A 21,346-nucleotide genomic window follows, 5' to 3' on the forward strand; every position below is an offset into this window, starting at 1 on the left:
CATGATCCAATTTCTATGCAGAGCTTGGAAGATTACTTTTAAAAAGTAATAAATTACAGTTACATGGCCCAAAAATGTAGTAATTACTGTTACAATTGCAATTGCTCTGAAAGTAACTGATTACTTTACTTTTCCTCCAAAGTAATCACTACAATTACATTTCAGTTACTTTAAAAAAACACTTACAAGGTGCTGGCCTTGGCTGCTGCACATCTAAGTAGCCTGAAACAACATTAAAAATAAACACACACATACAGAGGTAGTAGAATAATTATTTTTATTCATAAGATAGCAATGGTGGTCTCTCCACTGGTAAGGGTGGTGGGGAGGGAGGCTGAGGCCACTACTCAGATCTTTGCATGTCAAACCAAGTGCAACCCCCCCACTGAGCCAGCCAGCATAATCTCTCTCACTTACCCACCTCCCTGACCCTGCCCTGCCACCAACTAAGGGACACTCACTCAAGCAAACATTTTCCTCTGAGATGCAAAAAAGTTAAAATATTGCAAATGCAGCACAGTAGCCAGAGAGGGTGGTGGAGGCCACTTTGTGTGCCAAGTGCAAACACAGTATTCTCTCTCTCTCTCTCTCTCTCTCTCTCTCTCTCTCTCACACACACACACACACACACGTACATTGTCATATTTCACCTCCACAGTTCTTTCTCTCCATTCTGCTGCTGCCTCCTTCTCCTCCTTTATCCATGTTCTTGACCTCCAGATCCTTTTCCCCTCCACTCTATTCTTCACCACCACTATCTGTTTTTTAAAATAATTCTTTTCTCCACTCCACCCCGTCTCACTCTCTACCTCCTCCCTCATTGCCTCCTGCCCATCCACAGAGCATGAGGAAAGAGCGACACTGCACAGAAGCCCAGTTTGAGGCACATGATTTTCACCCACAAATCAGAGGAGCAGAAGACTTCCCCTGCTCCCCCCCAAAAAAAGTAATGCCCAAAAGTAATTCTGGAAACGTTACTCCACAAAAGTAGTAAAATTACTCCTAGTTCTATTAGAATCAAAATGTAAATGAATTACCCACTCGTTACTCAAAAAAGTAATGAATTACAAGTAATTCGTTACTTATAACTAGTTACTTCCAAGCTCTGTTTCTATGGAAAGCTCTTCTGTGTGGAAATTTGCAGGAAGCCTGTATGTCAGACTCAGCTGGAATGTGGTCTGACATGCACATCAGCCATAGATGCGGCGAGAAACTTGTATGCAAGATAACTGCAAATTATGGCCTACATGCAGGTTTCATATTTGCTCCTGTAGAGTAGCACCTTTCCTGCGGGAAATTGCTTGGCAATGTGCAAATCAGCTCCGAGGGAGCACAAAAGCAGCCATTTGCACTGATCAAGAAAGGAACAGGGAGAGGGGATACTTGGTTGGTTGGGACTAGGGATGGGGGAGAAATTTAATTTGGTTCGCATTTACAGCCAAATCTATCAAATTCACACTTTCCAAAATAATTGAAACAATATGGGAACCGAAACACATTTACCCAAAATTTTGTGATGCAATTCTCCAACCAACTAATATTTATAATAATGCATGTATTAGGGGAAAGTGTGCATAAAAATGAATATATTGGTGGAAGTAACATACATGTGCAATATAGTGGGGAAAATCCTTGCAAAACATGTCAAAGCTGCATATAAAAATGTGTTTATTAGGAGAAATTCACACTAAAGTGTTAAAGAATTTTCATGAGGATTTATAAAAACAAAATTCACAAATTGCTGCAGAAATGTGGAGGACTGAATTTAAGATTGGAAAAATGAGAAACTGAGATAACTGAAATTGACCCTCCAGTCTCTAGATGGGATCCTCCTCCAGAGATTCTGCTCACCTCCATGGAGCATATTCATATGACTCCTGCCTCTGTTGAGCTGGACACAGTAATGCTATTAGAAAAGGCAGCATCTTTCACCCCAAAGGCCATGTTGTCAATACTGGGATGGAGACTATACAGAATTCACAGTTCATGCTGCCCCCCAATGTTCTTATCAACCCTGTAGTGGTGCAGGGAACCAGCATGAAAATGCCCAGCCTAGCATTTCCATGAGGTTGCCAACCAATAACATTTCAAGTGCACACAGAGTGTGCTTAAGTGTTATTAGTATTCTGTACCTTGGTATTTTCATCATTATTTGTATTTTTGGATGTTGTTTGGTTCTTTTATTGTTTGTTTTGTTTTCTTGATTTATTGTATTTATTGTATTTATATATTGCTTGTTTTTTATCTTTTTGTACACCACCCAGAGAGCCTTCGGGCTTAGGGCGGTATATAAATAAAATAAAATAAATAAATAAATAAATAAATCAAACAAATAGTTCAGTGTCTCACTAGAATTGATAGAATTCTATCCTAAAATATACATTAACTACCTTTTAAATAAAATAATAATAATAATAATAATAATAATAAATAAATAAATAAAAAGACAAGCACTGGTTGGCTGTACACTGGAAGCCAAACCTAGGAGGATAGATTCTGCAACTAAACAAAAATCAATACAGGCTGCAATCCTATACACACTTACTTGGGAGTAAATCTTATTGAACTCAATGGGACATACTGCTAAGTAGAAATGTGTAGGATAACACTGTCAAAAGCTTACTGATCCAAGGAGTTTTCTGTACATTTTGTTTTCTAGCTGTAGCTGAAGGCTTTTTCAGTCTACCAACAATGCAACTGACATGAGTTACAAATAGTTAGCTAGCTGGTAACATCATTGTGGGTATTGTGGGACAATAATTTTGCACTGCAAAGAGCAGAGATAGAATCATGAATTCTAATCATGGAATTGTGCATAATAGTAATATATTCATATTCATAAAAGAGAAAGATCACTAATTTCAATGAAAAGAGCCGATGTAAATTTGAGTGATAGTTTGGGCAAGAGTTGTCCTCTTCTCATCCCCACAGTTGAAAGGCACACTTAGCATTTCTTCTCTCCCTTCCTACAGACCCCTTCTCCATCAGAATCTGTCAGCTGGCCTGGCAACAAAGATTTGTGAGTGTAGCCTTAAAATGGTAATGCAAAGTGGGGTACTATTGTTTGGCACATGTCTGGTGAAGAGACCCAGAAGACAGGAAAAAAATGAAGGCAGCCTTGTTGGTTTATTCAACAAGATCTGAAAGCCAATGTATGGAAAAAGCTTTATTTGGACCAACTAAGATGACACAAAGTAGAAAGCAACTTTCAAGATCTCCAGAACTCTTCTACAGGCTGGAAGGAAGAATCCTAGAGAACTCAAAACACTAGCTCACTACTTTCCTACATTTGCACCCTCATAAAATCCTACTGTGGCTTTTGGATTTTTTATCTTAAGAGACCAAAATAGCTACCTATGATTTTTGTGTGATTTGAAGGGAACACATGCCTTTTCTATTTTGATTAATACTACCCAGGGCCCCTTCATCTCCAGACATGCTTTTTATTACACATTCATGATGATTTATGTTCAAGATGCTATTGGGATGGTCATACATGATCCCACTTTCAATACTGTTTGCACCTGCAAAAGTTTTGTGGTGGTCATACAGCTTCATTTCCAATCAGTGCCTATCCCATGACTTCCTGCTGAAATCCCATAACTTTTCATATCATAAATGTACGGGGGTGGGTGGGTTGTCCTGCTTTTGTTGTACTATAGCCCCTCTGGGCAGCAGTCATGTGGTAGTACTGAGGAAGCATAGTAGAACAACTAATAAAGCAGAATAAATCTACTGCTAATGTAGTATTGGGTAAAAAACATGTGGCAGATCTGCATTAAATCACCAGTCTGGAGGGGCCCTCAGTTTTATTTCTATTGACTCTTAGTGAAAACCCAAAATTAATCTCCAGTTCTGCTAATATATTCTTATTGTTATTATGTGTTACATTTATAACCCCCCTTCCTCCCAAAGGGAGCCCAGGGTGGCACTACCAATACCACCAGTTTCTCTTTATTTCTCTGCTTCACTGAGGGGTTCTGGCTAGTGCTGGACACAGGTCTGAGGCACTGCTCTATGTTGTACTTTTCACACACAAAAATGGGGAACCATTCATTCATTATTGTTTCTTTGTCACAAAAGACTTTGGTGCAACCTGAAGTCTGTTTTTGGATTTCAGAAATCTCTAGTGGAGACACATCAAATTAAGTCTGCCTATCATGTCCTGCACTCCATCTTACAACCGTCACTATACGCAGACTTCTGGGTTTCAAAACATCATGTCTAGCTCTCTCCCACCTTCACCATTTTGCTAACAACTAGCCTGAAGAAAAGGTCTGGAGAACTCGAAAGCTTGGTCACTACTTAGAAGTAGCAGACAGCATGGTGGGGCGGTAGTCTTTAGCTGTCTGGTCGACTGTGTCACTGTCTCTTATCAGGAGGTAGTAGGGGAGAACTGAAGTGGCAACAAAGTCAGCGTGGTGAAAATGCACTGCTGGGAGCACTGGATTGGCTCCACTGGTGCATTTGTACCATCCCAACCTCGCTGCCAAGCTCTCCCTCTACGTCCCAACAAACAGCAGCAAAGCAACCAACCAGAGGTCAGGTGAGTGGCAGCGCCTCATCATGCTGTCCGCTATTGCTGCTTAGTGATGTTTGGGTTGGTCGTGATAGAAGACAGAATGGGTTTGAAACCCCCTCCAAGGAAACCATTTGTGGACCACAGGGTAGCTATGTTTTTTACACTGTCGCAGCAGGACTGGTGTCACGCATCGACACGGTCAGTCATCTGCCACATCCCAGCAGATGACACACTGACAAGAGACCTCCTACGCATGCTTCTCCCCTTCACCTTTGCAACCTGTTTGTTCACCTCTCAGTCTGGTCCAGTCAATGGTGGTGGTGAGAAGGAGGAGCAATAGATGCTACTCCCTGCTTGTTCATTGGCTCTCTGCCTGGCAAGCAAGCAGGTGGCAGCAATTATGAGAAAGAAGAGGAACAGCTGTTAATAATGGTGGTGAGGAGGCAGACTCACAGAGGAAAGGGGATTGTGGAGGGTTTCTTGCTCAAGGGCCTTCCAACACCTGAAGCAGGCACTGTCTCTTAGCATACTGCCAGAAATCTAAGAATAGGCATCTAGGTGACCTATATAGACAAATTTTAGTTAGAGCCTAGGAGCTGACAGAGGTTTTTGACAGTGCCATTAGCAAGTACTAATATTAGTGTAAAGAGTTCAATGATTAAGCAAACTCCCAGGTTTTAAGAAATAGCTTATATAAAAGCTTATTTCAAGCTTGAGAGGACTGAAATCAAGTATGATTGAGGACCTCTTCATACAAACTTCTTGGGGCCTTTCTTCAAACCTGACTGACCTTTTTAATGTCAATCTCTCTTGAACCACTGTATGGCATATTCATCATGCACATATAATCTGATCAGGTCCCAAATATTCAAGCAGCTGTATGCAAAAAGAAAGAGGCACAACTTGTAGGCCAGGACTGATGGGCGTTGTAGTCCAAAATATCTGGAGGGCACCAGGTTGGTGAAGTCTGCCTCTTAACAGTGAGTATGGAGGGGCATGTGAGGGGAAAGAAGAGTCAGCCAGATGTTATGATTTTTCATATATTTTATTTATTCCATAATATTTCCATTTTAAAAGTTCTGATCTAATTTATTTTTTAAAACTTTCCAGGGACTTATAAATAGCAGCAGTGCCAGCGTCTACATTATTAATCATTGGCCATTAATTCATTATTGCTGGAGATATGATTTTTTTCTCTTGAGGAGATCACCTGGAAGTTTCACCAAATAACAAATAATAATTAAAGAGCCCACCACCAGTGTACCCTGTCAAGAGTTAAAGTCTTTCTTTTGGATTTATTCCGTCAAACTTGTCATTCCCATGAAGGAAGGACTGGACAAAAACAGATGGAAGACCCACAGAGTTCCATTTAACAAGGCTAGCAGCATCCTCTGAGCTCCCATTCAGCCTGTGTCTGAGTGCTATGGCAGTCACGTTCAGGTCACTGTCATGGTATGCTTAACCTTTGCCAAACCACACTCTGAGCATAAACTCAAATCCTCAACTTGCATGGCCTAAAGGGCAACATAACCCTGCCTCCCTTGAAATTACCACACCAAAGTGGATTACAGCTCAGTTATAATAAGCATGAAAACCTTATCAGCAGGCTCCCTAACTGAGATTAGGTTGGTTTTTTATTTTGTTTCGGGTCTTTAAAATAATATTGATATAGCAGAATTCCTGGTGGCTCAGCATCCACTCGGTATCAGCTGGCTTGAGCATTTGGACAAATGGTAAGAATATTCAGAAGAAAGAATACATTGTCTGCCATTTATAAGTGCTGCGATCAGATGAGCTACATCTTGAAATTCCAGCAAACAGAATGAGAGTCGGTGGAACTTGGAAGTGGTAGTGCCAGTGCAACCTAGATTCTATTCTGAATTAGATTATGTGAAAAAAGAGAGAATATATAGACTACCAGCTGCTCAAAGGCTTACTACAACCTTGCTTTTATTGTTCTGCTAAGTTAGAGGTGGGGCATCAGAGGGATTCCATGCATACCGTTACTGAGAAATTTTAATATGTTCCACACTGACACATATAAAAAGGAAATAACAGCTGATCATAAGTCAGACCAGGCGACAGCATCTCTCTCTCTCTCTCTCTCTCTCTCTCTCTCTCTCTCTCTCTCTCTCCCCCCTCCCAATGTGGGAGCAGAAATGTGGGTCCTCCAGAATTGTGGGGCCTCAGTGCATTACACATCCTAGCCTGTGGAGAATCAGACAAAGTCATAAAATCACGTCTATGTTTTGTTATGGAAGTTAACATGTACAATACCAGTTCCACCAGCAACCACCCACAAAGACATATCAAGTAATGAATTGCAGAGGCATGCAAGATCAAAGCTTTGCAGTCTCACTTTCTCAGGTTACAAGAACAAGGCAATAGCCAATGTCATGGAGAGGCAGTCAATTGAAAATGGACGGTACTATGAAGAATTACTTTTTCTGTGCAAATAACCATATGGAACTCGCTGTCACAAGATTTTTTCTTAAAGCAACAGCTTAGCAGAATTTGAAAAGATGGTGAGTGCCCTATGGATAGTATAAATCAAATCAAATATTAAAATCAAATCAATAAATACAAAGGAGCCCAACGCTGAAGCATTTGAAAAGATATTACCTAGGAGTTTGTGGTTCAGAACAAAAAAACAGATTTTCACTAGAAGATTAAAGCACTTTAACAGCACATGCCTTTCTCCAAATAATATTGGGAACTGTAGTTTAAGGTGCTGAGAACTGTAGCTCCATGAGGTGTAAACTACAGTTTTCATGAGTCTTTGAGGGAAGCCATGTGCTTTAAATGCATGGTATGGATGTGACCTTAAGAGGTATCTGTCTGTCTGTCTGATTGAGAGCCTAACTTTCAACTATGTGATTTTCAAGGTGGCTTTTATATAAGGTCAGACTATTTGACTCTATTAGCCATGCACCACTTGTTTGAAAGGTTTTGAATAGCACAGTGGGGAGGAGAGCCTGGCTGGGAGTCCAGAGTCTGTGAGTTCAAATCCCTGCTCGTGTCTCCTGGGTGTCAAGGGCCAGCTAAAGATCACCCCCACAAGGAGTGGCTCAGGGGTTACGTGCCCTGCCACCTCTGCAGCCGTGGGCAAGCTGCATAGTCCCAAGGAGCCCAGTTGCCCCCCCAGCTGGCAATTGCAGACAAGGAAGGGGCTAGCTTGTGCAGCTGTGGCAAGCTGAGCAGGCCCTAGCCGGCTGGAGAGGACTAGCCTCAGAGGAAGGCAATGGTAAACCCCTTCTGAATACCACTTACCATGAAAACCCTATTCATAGGGTAGCCATAAGTAGGGATCGACTTGAAGGCAGTCCATTTCCATTTTTCATATATATCCTGCTTGGATACATGGATCCCACAGAGTCAGGGCCTTTTCAGCTTTTAAATGGGCCATGAAACCTTTTTGTTCACTCTGCTTTAGTTAAAGATGTTATGTCAGATGTTTGTTGTTTACACTGTTGATGTCTCATTTTTTAAATTATTTCACTGCATTTCCTGTGCTAGACGAGACTGCTTTATGCTGCTGCTTTTGTTTTATAGTCTTACAGTGATCCTATATATGTCTACTATGCAGAAGTAAGTCCCACTAAGTTCAGTGGAACTTATTCCCAAGAAAGTAGGCGTGGGATTGCAACCTTAATGAATTGATTTTCTGTATATTTTAAGTTTTCACTGTGCATATAAGCCACCTTGTGAGGGCTTTCTCACAAGGAGGCACAGAACTACTACTATAGTGTTGGACTAGGACCAAGAAGCCATAAGTTCGAATCCCTGATCAGCAATGATCCTGGGCCAGTCACTTTCTCTGAGCCTAACCTACTTCAGTGGGTTGTTGTGAGGAAACAATTGGGGCGGGCACCTTGAGCTCCTTGGACAAAAGGTGAGATATAAATAAATATATATATGAATGAATGAAGTTATTGTTACTGGAAAAATAAGGGGAGAAAAGGGAGCCCTGTTTGATCAGGCATAGATATTCAGTATCATGTGGCCAGCAGCGGCCACCCAGATTTTTTTGGGAAGCCTGATAGGCAGCAGCCCTTCCCTCTTGTTTATATCCAGCAACTGATCTTCAAAGTTATACTATCTCTGGCCATGGAAGTTCTATTTAGCCAGCATGGCTAATAAATGCCCATTCCCCCATGAGTTTGTCTAACCACATTAAAAAGCCATCTAAGTTTCTCACCATCATCACATCTCATTGTAGTGGATTACATAAGTTATAGGTGTGCTGTCCCTCTCCCCAGGTGGTATACTGCATTGGTAGCTCCGTTCTACCTAAGATATGATGACAGCTCCCTGGGTGACCTTGGGCCCATCACTGTCTCTCAGCCTTACCTAGGGCTGTTGTGTGGATAAGATTGGGAAAGAGAGAGCCATGTTTGTATGCCACCTTGAGCTCCTTGGAGGAGAGGTGGAATATAAATGTAATAAATGAATAAAATTTGACTATCTGCTATGAAAGAGATACTTTAGCTAGCATCCGAGAGGACTCTCTTTTGTGTTCTTTCAGGGAAGAAAAATCAAGTTACTTGGTCCTAGAATATCTGGCCCCCTGACTGAGCTGTATATAATCCCACCACACCATATGTCACCCTCTCTGTCCTTACTTGGCGCATATGAAGCTGCCTATCATAAAAGATATTGCAGAACTGGAAATGGTGAAGAAAAGGACAACCAAAATGAGCAAGGGTCAGGAGGAACCTCCCTAGAACATTTGGAACAAGTAAGGGGGGACGACATGATAGAGGTGTATAAAATGATGCACAGTGTACAGCGGGGATGAGGGCCCTCAGGCCAGAAGGCTGAATGCAGCCCTCCAGACCTCCCAGCCTGGCCCTTGGGACTCTCCCCAGGCCTGCTTTGTGAACTCTCTGAATGTTTTTGGCCTGGCTGGAATGCGGATAGAGAGACGTTTTTCTCCCTCTCTCATAATGCTAGAAGCTGGCTTTGTCCCATGAAGTTGAATGGTGGGAAATTCAGGACAGACAAATAAAGCACATCTCTAATTGATGGAATTTGCTATCACAAGATGTGGTAATGACCACTAATTTGGACAGTTTTAAAGAGGGATTAAACACATTAATGGAGGATAAGGCTATCCATGACTATCACGCGTAATGGCTGTATCCAATCCCTACCTCCAGAATCGGAGGCTCCATGCCTCTGAATACCAGTTTCCGGGAACCATGAATGGGAGGGTGCTCTTGCACTCAAGTCCTTCTTGTGGGCTTCCCACAGACCACTATGGGAAACAGGATGCTAAACAAGAAAGACTAGTTGTGATGGTTCCACTCTGCCTCCACGTTTGAATGTTCTGAATACCAATTGCTTGAAACCGCAGGAGGACAGAGTGTTCTTGTACTTATGTCCTGCTTACAGGCTTTCCATGGGCATCTGGTTGGCCACGGTGAGAACAGGATGCTGGACTAGATGGACACTGGCCTGATCCCGCAGACTCTTCCTATATTCTTATGTAAAGGACACTCCTTACATTCTAAAGTCTTGCACCTAGACAGACTATTCATGCATCTAGGCCAGGAATATCTACTCTTGATGGTCTCAGGCAAAGGTCTTTAACTTATGACTTGCAATCTAATCCTTTTAACTGGAGTTCCCAGGGATTGCACTGGAGAATGTATGTTCTCTTGCTGAGCTAGGGTCCTTTCTCCTTATTATGTTACACTGCAACCCTCTGGTATGGTCTGCCCTTGTTGCTTCCCTTGCGTGTAAGTGCAAGATGCTGTTCTTAGCTATTTTACTGGATTCTTCTCCTACCTATGCGTTTTGCAGTGTATGGGATGACAAATCAATCTTCAGAAGAAGAAAGGCTGCCTTCTCCCACATCCCGTCACACATTGTTTTCTAGTATCTTCAGAAATACATGGACTTGAAAAGCATGAAGGACAACTTATCTCCCTCCTTATCTGAGGTGTGTAAGAGAATCATGCCCTCCAATGACAAGGGCAGAAATTCAGTCCAGGTGGGCAATCACTACCCAGTATCATTCATTTGGTACCTGTAGAAGCAGCAGGAGGGCTTCCAGAGGTGCTAGCATGGTTAATGCTCACCAGGGTTCAAGAAGAGTAACAAGTTCCCTTCTCTGTGCAGAAGAAGACAAATGTTACCAGTTTATCCTAGCCCACATTTGCTGCTCAGTTTGTAGGACGCTAAAAAGATAAAGGATGTCTTAAATTCTGAGAGCCCCTCCAGACTGGTGGAGTTTTTTTGCAAGTGTATTCTGCAGTATGACATTGACACAAAAACAGTGCATTAGTGGTGGATTTATACTGGACCATCTACACATTATTCCACTTAATTAGCTGTTCTGTGATATTTTCCCCATGTTACTGCATTATTGGCATTTGGAGGGGTGTTCTTTCACTATAGTGCAACAAAAGCAAGACAACCCTCCCCCAAGTTACAGGATTTCAGCAGGAAGCTATGGGATGCACACTGATTGAAATGAAACAGTATAACTACCCCAAAACTTTGCAGGCACAAACAGTATTGAAAGCAGGATCACATACAATTGTCCTGATACCATAATGAACACAAATCATCATGAATGCATAATAAAGAGGATATCTGGAGAAACACTGAATCTCACAACGTTCTGAGGAATCTACACCAAGCAGACAGATACATGAGGAGATGTGAGAAGAGACAGTACTTTCTTTCCACTGTTACATCATTGTCTTTGCTGATAGTGGTGGGATCAAAAGTCTGGACAGTCAACACGCCAGATCCTAACTTGAGCGGTTGTGTTTCTAATACCTTAGAGGCAGCTGTCCCCACCCTGACAATGTGCAAATTGGATTGTATTAGGGGCAGTCAACTTGGGTAGCTTTGCATTAGCACTCCAACATGGTGGTTATGGTACCTAAAGTCAGAGTGTCATCAGACTTTGAAGCACATCCGGGCATATTTTGTGCTGTACTGAAATCATGGTTCAGCCTGAGGAAGTCAGTGTCAAGTGGAATTCTGCAACCTAAACTATGTTAATTAAGGAAATCTGCTTATTTTGTACAATTTATTCTGCTTCTGCTATGCATGGCAATAGGCAAAAAGCTTTGTCAGGAACGGACAAAGTGGTTTCCCCATACCCACTCGAAATCTGCTCAGCTCCACTTTGATTTCTAAAATGTCACCTTATATTGCCCACATACTTGCATACTTATCTTTTCAACAATAAGAACTAAAAGCATGTTTTAAAAACCTGAGATCCTCAGAATACTGAATTCTGCACCATAGCACTGTCCTGTGCCTGCACGAGAGGATTGCACAGAATCTACACCCACGTGCTTTTAAGCCTTTTGAACCACAAATATATCCTGAACACTATGAGTTCTTTAGAAATTATTCACTGTGAGCAACACTTAACAGGAGAAGCTTAACAGGAGTTTGTTCCCTAGCCTTCCCAAATAATCCTTTTAAAATTTCACATAGCTTATGTGGCATACATAGTTGCTTTCATAACCACTGTGACGCATGTATGGAACTGTCAACATTTAAACAGTGGAACAGCCAGCTTCAGGCAACTTGAGAAAGATATTGCGTGGTTATTCCTCAGCTGCCCAAGCAGAGCTAAGCTACAATAAACACTAAATAGGTTCTTCAGCACACAGGCCATAGCTGTGTGGTAGAGCACATGCTTTGCACCGACAGTGCCAGCTTCAATCCCTACCTTCTCCAGGCAGGGCTGGGAGAGATCCTTGTATGAAATCCTGGAGAGTTGTTCTCAGTCAGTGTAGACAATACTGAGCTAGATGGTCCAGTGCTCCAACTCTAATGAGAGCCAGTGTGGTGAAGTGGTTAGAGTGTCGTACTGGAACCCGGGAGATCAGAGTTCAAATCCCTGCTTGGCCATGAAGCTCACTGATTGACCTTGGGCCAGTCACTGTTTCTCAGCTTAACCTACCTCATAGGATTGTTGTGAGGATTTTTAAAAAATCATGTTTGTACACCACCTTGCACTCTTTGGAAGAAAGGTGGGATAAAATGTAATAATAAATATGTATGAATTCAGTATAACACAACTTTCCTAAGAGAGAGGATCTAGTACTTTGTCTCTCTGCCCTCCAGCCCCTTGGATCTGATGCATTTGCTTCCTCCAAGTATACAGTGATAGCGATAATGGTTGCCACCCCCTGCCATTCAAAGTACGTGCAAAGGGGAGGTTCAGGCTACATGACTTTAACTGAAACTGGAGAGCATACTTTCACTTAAATCCAAATGCTTATTTTTTGTTCACCCATCTTGATCACATCACTCATTTAATCTGGATCAGTGGGTGGTATTCTTCTCTAATGTTCTGGGACAAAAAGAAAGAGTAGGAGATCCTGTAAAAAATGAAATCATACAACTGCACTGCATCTTTTATTGCTATGTTACACAATATTTCTGTGCAGTTGGGTTGATTGCCCCTATTATGGAGCCAGCATTAATGAAGATGGCTTCTCAGCTGCAGATTTAAAGCATCTTTCCTAAAGTTATTTTCTGGTATACTCTTTCTACTGTGTTTGTTTGCCTTGCTAGGGCTCACACCTTTTCATTGCAAGCCTCACATTTCATATAGAGGTGGGGAAATGTTGTCTTTAAAAATGATCTTCTGTCACTTGCAGTAAATTTATTCTGCTATGCCTATTTCTTCAGGGGAAGATATTAAGCCAGATAAGTTCACTCACTTTCTGAAACAAGATTATTTTTTTCTTCTGAATCTTAGACTAGCCAGCAGGACACCTTTGAAAGCAGCCTTTAGAGAGTGTCCACCGTCTTCTTTATGCTGCGATCATGCTTGCAACCCCTTGTAGTAGCACTGTTTCACTGAGCTCAAATGATGCCATTTCTTGTCAATAAAGGTTTGTTCAGGGATATGTACAATAGATTTCCTCCACATAGGCACTCCTGTTACACTTCTCACACCTTAACATTCACGTTTACAATTATACCCTTGTTAAAATCCTGTTATATTTTTTATGATGCTTGAAATGAGAACCTCTCCCCCACCCCCACCACCCAAAATGGATGACATTCAATGTTAGTCTGAATAATTCACTGAAATCAATGGACTTAACTTAAGCCCACAGATTTCAAGAAGTCTACTCTGAATATGATTTAGTGAGCTGTATCACCCAGTTATTCCAGGGTAGCAGAAACATCTTTCTGTAGCAGGTACTCTAGGGCTGGCAAATTATTTTCTGGAGGCTCTGCCTGCATGAGCATCCTTGGGTTTGATCTGCCGAACAACTATCCACATTGCCTTAATGGTTGGGCTGAGGGGGTAAGCCAACTGCTCGATATATCTCCTCTGTTCTGCAGCCAAGACAAACACTGTGGATTTCCTCACTGTTTTTAACCAATCAAACACACATATTAAATCCATCCTAATCCATAACCAGTGCTGTGGTCTCCATAGCAAAACTTCCCAGAAGTTTGGATAAATACCAAAGGAAAAAGAAACAGAAAAAGAAAAAAAAGGAAGGAAAATCCTGAACAAAACCTAAAAACCTTGTAAAGGATGATACCCAACCCTAGAAATAAATATTGCCTATTGTTCCAAATTATTCCAAGCACTCCAGCAGATGACTGGCAGAGGATCAGCATACATTAGTTGTAATAAAAGTAAACATCTCCGTTTTTCAACCAGAAGCTTTGCCTGTGTTCAGGAAGTCCCATTGTAACGGGACAAAGACCGCTGAAGATACCCCTAGCCCCTTTCTGAACTCACATCACACTCCTACATGTTCCCCCCTTCCAGTTAAGCCTTGTATAAATGAGGGTCAGTGCAAAGCCACAAAAGAGAAGCTCTGCATGAGGAAGACATGAATTTAATGCTGCAGTCATTTTATCTCCAGAAAGTCTCTCTCTTGGTTTCCCATTGACTGCATACTGGCATCCTCAGAAGATAACATAATTAAAGACACCCTGGCAATCAAAAGAGGTAGGCAACGAAACTTTAGGGAATCATTAACTAAACCTGGCTTTGTGAACAATAAAAAGGATCTTGAAAGGACACAGGGCTGTCAAAAGGCAAATTGTTCACATTAGGTACATGAAATCTTTGACTTTCGGAACAAAGCTCTCCGTTACATGCCTGCTTACCTTTGCAAAATGCGTTGCTCCTATCTTCTTTTGGACTCCTGAAACTCAGAGCAGAAAAAGAGGTCTTGTTACTTCCAAATGCTTTTGTTCTTCTGTCCCCCTGTCACATGGCTTGCCTTTTATATTTGCAACACAAAAAAGTTAGGGCTGTTGTTTAAAAGAGAGAGAGAGAGAGAGAGAGAGAGAGAGAGAGAGAGAATGTCAAATGGAAAAGTGCCATTGCAGTCATATATCAATCAGGCGAGCGGCGGCAGCAGCTCACAACAAGCAAATGGGAATTCCACAGAAATGTGAAGCGCTTGTTATCTGAGAAATCACTAAACACCACCAGTCAAGCTGCCTTCTGCAGAGACTTCTCATTGGAGAACTGAAAAACGATGCAAATACAGTGAAATCTCAGGATGTCTCATGTGATGGCATACAAGGCTGGAGTGTTCAGGTACAAACTTAATTCTATCATAAATAAATGGACCATTTGCCAGATCACTCGATCAGAGACAAGCTCATGTAAACCTCTGCTAACCATTTCCTATTTCAAAAGGGGGGGGAGAAATACATTTCAGGAAAATTCTCTATACCAAGTGCGACTTCTTTCATGTACAGATTATTCACATTGATTAGGCAAGTAAGGTTTTGTATGAAGAGTGACTCAAGCTATTTATGCTAGATTTATTATTTGAGAATCCTAGATGTAAGAGATGCACTGACTTATTGCAGTCGATCAAACACAGGGCACATTGTATTGCCCATCATTAAACTGAATGAACAGGCATGCATTTGCATCTTTGTAAAATGCTTCTCCCTGCTAGTTTGAGTCTGCATTCAGCAAGCATTCTCCAGGACTAACATATTAATGACCAGAAAGACAGGATTAACTCATCCAAAGTCAATGCATACTTGCAAACGTTTCCATCATTTCCCCCCTCTGAATTTTAAAACTTTGTTCATTCTTTTAAACTTTTTTTCACTTAAGCTCTATGTGTCAGGAGGACAATGTTAACAATCCACTTTAGTGATGCTTAAGATGGAACTAAACCACAGAAAAAGCACCATACAACAGATGCTAAGCTGACTCCCCTTCATATTTCTCAAATTATACAGGAACACTAAAACCATGTCCCACTAGGCTTACAAGAAATGAAATATAATTTGCTCTACTGCCACAGACCTTATCAATTCCACAATATATTTCTGTAGTGTTTGAAGGATTAATATCAGTGCACAAACAACAACAAAGCCATTGAGCTGATTAAAAATAAAGGCTTGTGCTCAGGGCTGAAGAGTGCAGACAGAACACATTTTGCCATTTACAAGTGCTATCTGAGCAGGAGACCGGACCCCCCAAATGGGCAGGCGTCCTCCTGAGTCAATGCTGTCACAGTCTCTTTAGGTTCAGGCAGGCTGGGTGTTGTGAATATCCAAGCCTCTTATGTGGTAAAAGATCAAAAGACAGATGGAAATTATGCTGTAAAAATAGTCTCCTCTAAAAGGGGAATGGCTTGTAGATGAGTAAGCATCATGAACACAACAAAGGAAACATTCTTTGGCTTGATCTGTACAGTCAGATTTGGCTGGATGGAAAGCAAGGGGGGCACTTTGGTTTTAGATGGGCTTAGTTTGAGTTTGAGCCATTTCTCCCATCCCCCTCAGCCCCTCATTAAATGATTAATTTGTCCTTTTTTCTGCAGTGACTCTTCATTAATGCCTTTGTGATAAATCTGGGATCCACCTTTCCACGGTCACTGACAAAAGGCGTCAGGAATGGGGAGGTGGTAAAAAAGAAGAAGTCACCCGCCACAATCTCTAGCTAGAGTCATTATCGTTTCACCCTATACTATGTAGAACTGTGGTCTACATAAAATAAGACTCTTAGGCTGCAATCCTAAGCCCACTTACCTGGTAGCAAGCCCCACTGAATTCAACAGGACATACCTTTGAGTAGACATTGTTAAGATTGCACTGTAAATTAAGAAAAGGTCACACCAATTTTAAGCCACTTGTCAATAACTCCTCTGAATGCAGTCAGAATTTTCTTAAATGAAGGGTCCTTCCAGACATCCTTTGTATTTGTGATGATTTGTGCTTATGATGCTATTAGGGCAGTCATACGCGATCCTGCTTGCAAACGTTTTGGGGTGGTCATACTACTTTGTTTCCAACCAGTGCCTATTCTGTAACTTGCTGCTGAAATCTCATAACTATCCATCCCACAAATGTACTGCGTGATTATTATTTTTTGTCCTGATTTTGTTGCACTATAGCTCCTCCAGACAGCAATGTTACCATTGGGGAAGCATTGCAGAACAACTCTAATGAAGCAGAACAAACCCACTACTAATCTTCTATTATTGTGTCAACAACATGTTGCAGAATACACCTATAATAAAACACGAGTCAGGAGTGGCCCTTATCCTACAGTCTACAAGAGTGTACTTGAAATAAATCTAGAGATCGATGAATTGACTTATAATAATATGTTTTGAGGACCAAACCCCCTTCAGGTATGAAAATGGAAGCTCTAGACAGGGCTTCCCACTCATGGAAAATGTGTTGTTTAAATATTACATGAATATAATATTTCATAACAAGAACCTATGAGGTATCCATAATCTTTGCAATAAATACACTCAGTGCAATGCATCTTGCATATCTGAGCAACAGCAATGTTACCATCTAGTTCCATGAAAATGATATGCATATTTATGCTATGTTGAGATGATAGCATGGGAGTGAAAATGAGGGATGGCGAGGGGGCGGGGAGAGAACCAATGCTGCCAGTAGCAAAGAATCAACAGTGAAATCCTGTACATAACTACTCAGAAGCAATTTCCATTGTGTCCAGTGGCACTTATTCTCAAATAAGCGTGCACAGGACTGCAGACCTCCTGTTCATTTCTGTTGTGGTACATGCCATCAGTCCCTACTAATTCTATATTTTGAAGGGGGGCATGTTACAGTGGCTGCTGCTTTCCCACTTGTGATTTTGTGCATAAATATACACAAAATTATGGGATATAATTTTGAAGAGAGCTGCAGCATTGGAAGGAAAATGGGATGGAACAGCTCCACTCCTTTACTGGAGGATCTGCAGCCCATTATCTGTGCCCAGGATTGTGTCGGAAGCTGCTGGGGCCAGATGAGGGAACCTATGACTCAGGGCATAGCTAGCCTAGGCAGTGAGCCATCAACACTAGAGAGAGGAGCATCTCGCTAGGCAGTGAAGAAGATGTTTCCAGGTTCTGCTGGCATCCAGACTGGCCATTGGTTCTGCACAACAGGAATGGCCATAAAGGCTTCCTATTCAGGCTGGAACTGTGCCTGGGCAAGGATAGTCTTTCCTGGCTGTGGGCTTCTTTGGGCACTTGGCTTGTTTTCTGGTTCTTACTTCTGGCTTGACCCTCTTGGCTTGGATTACTGGCATGACTCCTGGATCCAGGTTCTCACTCCTGTCTTCCACTGCCTGGCTATTGCCCAGCCTTCACAAATGGCTGCAAGGGCAATTTTGCCAATGTAAGTGAGGAGGTGTCATTAAAACAACAGCAGCACTGGAATCCATTACTATTAACTGCCAGGAAGGGTCTATCCTCTCTTTATCCCTCCCCTAGAAAAATACTCTCTCTCTCTCTCTCTCTCTCTCAGAATCATGGACTATACATGACCAAATTATTATGTATAGAAGGTCATTGCCTATTTGGAGCCCTTCTGGAGCTCGGAACACATAATTAAATTTATAAATGAAATGTTAAAACTGTATCATTTTAAAATGTTTTTAAAAGTCTATCCAGGTCTACTCAGAAGTAAATCCTATTGAATTCAGTGAGGCTTGCACTAACTCAGGTTAGTGTGTATAGGATTGTAGCCTTAGCTTGTTAAGCATTTGCCTCTGGTTGAGTTACCAGTCCATCAACGGGACTGCTGGCATTTCTTGCTTGATTAGCTATTGCCTAATTTTGCTTTGTTGATGCTGTTTTAAATATGTTTTGCAGATGTTAAGGATTTTGCTAGCTGCTTTGTGGATATTTAGACCAAAAGGTACAGATATTGAAATATATTAATATGACATTAACAGCAAAAAGACAAAGCAAATGTCTAAATGTTGGCCTATCAAATACAGCTGATGGCTTCGCCAGTTGTGCATACAACACCTGTGCACAACATATTATGAATCATAATCGTACGGCTCAAAGTTGCAGTACCTGACTGTCTACCTCTCCTAGCAAGAATGTAACCAGACTACACTAGCGTCATCTGAGGCCCTTCTCTGTGTGCCTCCTCCAAGTAAGCCTCAGAAGGTGGCTACAAGTGAGAGGGCCTTTTCGGTTCTGCTCCTGCCCTAACTAACTGTGGAATGCTCTCCTGAGTCCCTCCTGGCACCAACGCTGACATCATTTCAGCACCAAGTTAAGACTTTCCTCTTCACTAGGGCCCTTGATGGAATTTGAAAAGTTTTTAAAGTGGATTGAAAGTCACCTAGAGATGATGATGATGATGATAACAATCCATAGTGGTAGTAGTAGATAGTTAGTTAGTTAAGAAACTATCTCTATATTTGCACCAGTGGAAATCTGTGGGATGGCTTTACATCAGATGTTCTGATATGTGATTGGCCGTTACCATCTGCTCCGGGCTGTAAGACAGGTTGGACAAGGAACCGGACCACCCCCAGTGCACCATCAAGGAGTCAGTGTGTTTGCTCTGTCAGTTTCTCTAGAGCTATTTGCATGGTGCCAGGAGACAGGGGGAGCCCTGTGTTATCCCATGCCCATACAGACCTCAAAACTTCAAATCTCTTCTTTTGACCTCCTGGTTTTTCTGACCTACAGCTCCAGATGGTGGTTATTATACATTTTATTTCTTTTGCAAACATTTCAGGCTGCTAAACACAAAACTGTCTAAGCAGCGTACAAAGAAATAAATAAAGAAATATCCTATAAGCAACAAAACAGAACAGCATAATAAAACAGATTTCAGACATATTCAAAAATATTCAAAACACTGGTAGTGGACAGATTAACAACACTAAAAAGCCTGAGTGAAGAAAAAAGTTTTCAGCATATGCTGAAAGGCCGCAATCATTGCAGCCTGACATATTTCAAGAGGGAGGGAGTTCCAAAGAACAAACATTATCTGGCAATCTCCACTTTCCTCATACACCTTTCCTGTCTCTTTCCCGAAAACACCATTGATCCCTGCTAGCCAGGTGAAAATGAATCTCACTCTTTGTACTTTCAGACCAGTATTGACTTTGATAACTCTCCTCAGATGAAGAACTAACCACAATGAACCACATGTTTTATCTTTGTTTGATTGCTTCTAGGTGTGAGTGATTCTGGAAACCCAACTGATTTCCACAGATTAAGGTTTCCTTAGCCTTTTCCCAGGATCTTTGCAATGGTGTGGTTGAAAGAGATGCTACCCCATGGGAAGGTAACTTAACACCTTGCCATGTTAATTCCAATTAATTAACATTGGACCTCAGTGTTAATTCTGCATCAGCATAATGGCAACTTAGGGAGTCTACAATGTTGTACACTTACCTGGGAGTAAGCCCCATTGAACTCAATAGTGCTTCCTCTTGAATAGACATGCATAGGATTACACTGTAAGTCACAACAGGGCTGGGAAGAGAATGATGTATGGTCTAGATATTCTGTATATGACAGTATAGCATTTTACACATTGAAATGCCTTATAATAAATAAATAACTTGGGGTATGGTATAACGTCACATTTCCTTTTAGTTCTGGAAAAGAAATAATGCACCTTTAACCTGTTTCAGTGCCAGGATAGGTTGACAGACATTTGCATAGCATTTCTTCTATTTGTGCTCTCCTTTGTGCACATTTCCTCCTCAAATATAAGCCCCTTATATCTGCGTCCAAAGCTTGAGTGAGATAATGTTGCAGAAATCCTCCCTGTGATTTTGCACAGAAGTGTAAAATCAGTGAAAGCTTTGCTACTGGATTCCCATGAGGACGAGCCTGGTCAGACTTTGCAACCATGACATGCCATCACCAAAATCTCCTTCACTGACTGTTTTGTTCTGCTAAGGCCAAATAGCCTTAGCAACTGCACACAACATCCTCACACCATGACGGATCAGCACTTCATGGTTCCCCATTGGTTGCCCGAGGCTATAGAACGGCACATAGAAAGCAAAAAAAAAAAAAAAGTTAAGCAACATGACAGCTGCTTTTGTTTGCTACTCAGATGCCAGACCAGTTTGTGCTCTCACCTTGACCCATCCTTGCTCCTGCTTTTGACCTTGCCTTCTGCGAGTGTTCCCCCAACTGTCTGGCTTCTGCTTTTCTTTTCTTTGGGAGCCTGCTAGATTCCTTCTCCTATCCAGGTAAGCAGGGCTTGACTCCAATGCCAGTTTGTCTTTCATTGGCAAATCCTTGATTTGTAGTTCTGACTGTGCTTTACCCTCTAGAGCTGTCAGCATTCCAGATAGTCCTAATAAGTGTGGAATACCTGTTTATGCATAGTGGTTCCAATAACTATCAGTCATAGGCTGGAGGGGGGGGGTTGGAGTATTTAAGGGAGTTTGATTTTTTCAGACATTCTCCTCCTCTTCCTCCCTCTGCTTTCATTTACCAGACATGCTTTGTATCCTCCTCTCTTCCAGTAATTGCTCGAGAGCAGACCAAATTCATAAACCTTTCTCCTAACATTGGGAAGCTGTGTTTTCCTCTGTCTTCCAGTTTA

General features: G+C 41.7%; 1 protein-coding gene across 2 annotated transcripts in view; it reads right to left on the minus strand.

The window, feature by feature from the left end:
- Window positions 1-21,002, minus strand: part of NDP (norrin cystine knot growth factor NDP) — a 44,827-nt gene extending 23,825 nt beyond the window's left edge. The window contains exons 1-2 of one of the 2 annotated variants that reach the window (XM_061627494.1): window positions 20,874-21,002; window positions 14,639-14,676 (exon numbers count right to left, since the gene is read on the minus strand). The gene's annotated coding sequence lies outside the window, so the exon portion shown is untranslated. Of the gene's footprint in view, window positions 1-14,638; window positions 14,907-20,873 lie in introns of those variants that run through there. The other variant, XM_061627493.1, reaches the window with a different exon arrangement.
- Window positions 21,003-21,346: the final 344 nt, after the last annotated feature.

The sequence above is a fragment of the Rhineura floridana genome, chromosome 5 (assembly GCF_030035675.1).
Source record: "Rhineura floridana isolate rRhiFlo1 chromosome 5, rRhiFlo1.hap2, whole genome shotgun sequence".
NCBI classification, from domain to species: domain Eukaryota; kingdom Metazoa; phylum Chordata; class Lepidosauria; order Squamata; family Rhineuridae; genus Rhineura; species Rhineura floridana.